This window comes from Arachis hypogaea, chromosome 4, assembly GCF_003086295.3.
Source record: "Arachis hypogaea cultivar Tifrunner chromosome 4, arahy.Tifrunner.gnm2.J5K5, whole genome shotgun sequence".
NCBI lineage: Eukaryota > Viridiplantae > Streptophyta > Magnoliopsida > Fabales > Fabaceae > Arachis > Arachis hypogaea.
This window is the reverse complement of record NC_092039.1, coordinates 110,321,853-110,325,569: the sequence shown is the minus strand read 5'-3', so window position 1 is coordinate 110,325,569 and position 3,717 is coordinate 110,321,853. Positions and strand designations below refer to the sequence as shown.

Genomic DNA, 3,717 nt, shown 5'->3' with positions numbered 1-3,717 from the left:
TTCTCCATGATGAGTTATAGGTGTTTCCATAAGGTTCACTCATGTAATTAACCTCTGCCATGGCAGGGTTCTCAGGATCATAAGCTTCTTTAGAAGCTGCCTCTTTAGTACTGTTGGATGCATGTTGCCATCCATTCAGATTTTGAGAGATCATGTTGACCTGTTGAGTCAACACTTTGTTCTGAGCCAATATGGCATTCAGAGCATCAATTTCAAGAACTCCTTTCTTCTGAGGTATCCCATTATTCACGGAATTCCTCTCAGAAGTGTACATGAATTGGTTGTTTGCAACCATGTCAATAAGTTCTTGAGCCTCTTCAGGCGTTTTCTTTAGGTGAATAGATCCACCTGCAGAATGGTCCAATGATATTTTCGAAAATTCAGATAGACCATAATAGAATATATCTAATATGGTCCATTCTGAAAACATGTCAGATGGGCACCTTTTGGTCAGCTGCTTGTATCTTTCCCAAGCTTCATAGAGGGATTCACCATCTTTTTGTTTGAAGGTCTGAACATCCACTCTAAGCTTGCTCAGCTTTTGAGGAGGAAAGATTTATCTAAGAAGGCAGTGACCAGCTTATCCCATGAATCCAGGCTATCCTTGGGTTGTGAATCCAACCATATTCTAGCTCTGTCTCTTACAGCAAAAGGGAAAAGCATGAGTCTGTAGATTTCAGGATCAACTCCATTCGTCTTTACAGTCTCACAGATCTGCAAGAACTCAGTTAAAAATTGATAAGGATCTTCAGATTGAAGTCCATAAAACTTGCAGTTTTGTTGCATTAAGGCAACTAGCTGAGGTTTCAGCTCAAAGTTATTGGCTCCAATGGCAGGAATGGAGATGCTTCTTCTATCAAATTTGGACGTTGGCTTTGTGAAGTCACCAAGCATTCTCCTTGCATTATTATTATTTTCGGCTGCCATCTCCTTCTCTTGTTCGAAAATTTCTGAAAGGTTGTTTCTGGATTGTTGTAATTTAGTTTCTCTTAGTTTTCTTTTCAGAGTCCTTTCAGGTTTAGGATCAATTTCAACAAGAGTGCCTTTTTCCCTGTTCCTGCTCATATGAAAGAGAAGAAAACAAGAAAAGAAGAGGAATCCTCTATGTCACAGTATAGAGATTCCTTTATGTTAGTAGAAGAAGAAAGGAGATAAGAGTGAAGAAGAATGGGTTCGGATTTTTAGATGAAGAGAGGTGAAGAGAAGTGTTAGTAAATAAATAATTAAATAGAATAAGAAAAGAGATGGAGAATTTCGAAAATAATTTTGAAAAAGTGGTTAGTGATTTTCGAAAATCAGAGATAAGATATAATTAAAATTAAAATTTAAAACAATTAAAAAGAATTTTTGAAAAAGAGAGAAGTATTTTCGAAAGTTAGAGAGGGATAGGTAGTTAGTTGGTTTTGAAAAAGATAGGAAACAAACAAAAAGTTAGTTAGTTGATTGAAAAAGATTTGAAGTTTTTAATTTTAAAAAGATAAGAAGATAGGAAGATAGAAAAGATATTTTAAAATCAAATTTTGAAAAGATAAAATTTTGAAAACGATATGATAAAAGATAAAAAGATTTAATTCAAAAATTTGAAATTACTTACTTCACTAACAAGAAACTACAAGATAAGATTCTAGAACTTAAAGATTGAACCTTTCTTAACAAGAAAGTAACAAACTTCAAATTTTTGAATTAATCACATTAATTGTTAGTGAATTTTTGAAAATATGATATAAAGATAAGAAAAAGATTTTGAAAAAGAATTTTGAAATTTTTGAGAAATAGAAAAAAAATGAAAAAGATATAATTTTTGAAAAAGATTTTGAAAAGATAAGATTTTTAAAATTGAAATTTTGACTTGACTTGTAAGAAACAACTAATTTTTAAAATTTTTGACAAAGTCAACTCAAATTTTCGAAAATTTGGAGAAAAATAAGGAAAAGATATTTTTTATTTTTGAATATTTTAATTATGAGAGAGAAAAACACAAACATGACCCAAAACATGAAAATTTTGGATCAAATCACATGATGCATGCAAGAACACTATGAATGTCAAGATGAACACCAAGAACACTTTGAAGATCATGATGAACATCAAGAACATATTTTTGAAAAATTTTGTATGCAAAGAAAACATGCAAGACACCAAACTTAGAAAACTTTAATGCATGGACTCTAACAAACGAAAAATGCACATGAAAAACAACAAACAACACAAAACAAGAAATCATCAAGATCAAACAAGAAGACTTGTCAAGAACAACTTGAAGATCATGAAGAACACTATGAATGCATGAGATTTTCGAAAAATGCAAGAAAAATTTTTTAAAGCATGCAATTGACACCAAACTTAAAAATTGACTCAAGACTCAAACAAGAAATACAAAATATTTTTGGTTTTTATGATTTTATGAATTTTTTTGTATTTTCTTTAATTTTTTTCGAAAAACATTATTAGAAAAACGAAAAAGAAAAGAAAAATTTTGAAAAAGATTTTTTGAAAAGAAAATTACCTAATCTGAGCAACAAGATGAACCGTCAGTTGTCCATACTCGAACAATTCCCCAGCAACGGCGCCAAAAACTTGGTGGACAAAATTGTGATTCCTTTGTTATTGTATTTTGTAAAATTCATTGCTTTTTCAACTATGTGTGGACACAACTCCGTTCAACTTAACCAGCAAGTGTACTGGGTCATCCAAGTAATACCTTACGTGAGTAAGGGTCGATCCAACAGAGATTGTTGGTATGAAGCAAGCTATGGTCACCTTGTAAATCTCAGTTAGGCAGATTAATTGATTATGGGTTTCAAAAATTAATAAATAAATAGAAAATAAAAAGGGATAGAAATACTTATGTAAAGCAATGGTGGGAATTTCAGATAAGTGTGTGAAGATGCTGTGCTCCTCTCGTATCTCTATTTTCTTTTTACATTCATCCAATCCTTCCTACTCCTTTCCATGGCAAGCTGTATGTAGGGCATCACCGTTGTCAATGGCTACATCCCATCCTCTCAGTGAAAACGTTCCTATGCTCTGTCACAGCACGGCTAATCATCTGTCGGTTCTCAATCAGGTTGGAATAGAATCCCTTGATTCTTTTGTGTTTGTCATCACGCCCAGCCTTCAGGAGTTTGAAGCTCGTCACAGTCATTCAATCCCAGAATCCTACTCGGAATACCATAGACAAGGTTTAGACTTTCCGGATCCTCATGAATGCCGCCATCTATCTAACTTATACCACAAAGATTCTGTTGGGGAATCTAAGAGATATGCACCCGGCCTAAAGTAGAACGGAAGTGGTTGTCAATCACGCGCGTTCATAGGTGAGAATAATGATGAGTGTCACGGATCATCACATTCATCAAAGTTAAGTATAACGTATATCTTGGAATAAGAATAGAAGAGAATTGAATAGAAAGTAATAATAATTGTATTGAAACTTGAGGTACAGCAGAGCTCCACACCCTTAATCTATGGTGTGTAGAAACTCTACCGTTGAAAATACATAAGTAAAAGGTTCAGGCATGGCCGAATGGCCAGCCCCCTGAATGTGATCAATAGCCTCCTAAGATGAAGAATAAAACAAAACTGAGACCAAAGATGTTACGTGGTCAAAAGACGACTAATACACTAGTAAAAAGTCTTATTTATACTAAACTAGCTACTAGGGTTTACATGAGTAAGTAATTGATGCATAAATCCACTTCCGGGGCCCACTTGGTG

The 3,717-nt window shown here is 33.7% G+C and overlaps 1 non-coding gene across 1 annotated transcript; it reads left to right on the top strand.

The window, feature by feature from the left end:
* Nucleotides 1-428: 428 nt before the first annotated feature.
* Nucleotides 429-532, top strand: LOC112798754 (small nucleolar RNA R71). Its single transcript, XR_003200351.1, has one exon. It is a non-coding gene; the product is annotated as a small nucleolar RNA R71 (small nucleolar RNA).
* The last annotated feature ends 3,185 nt before the right edge of the window (nucleotides 533-3,717 follow it).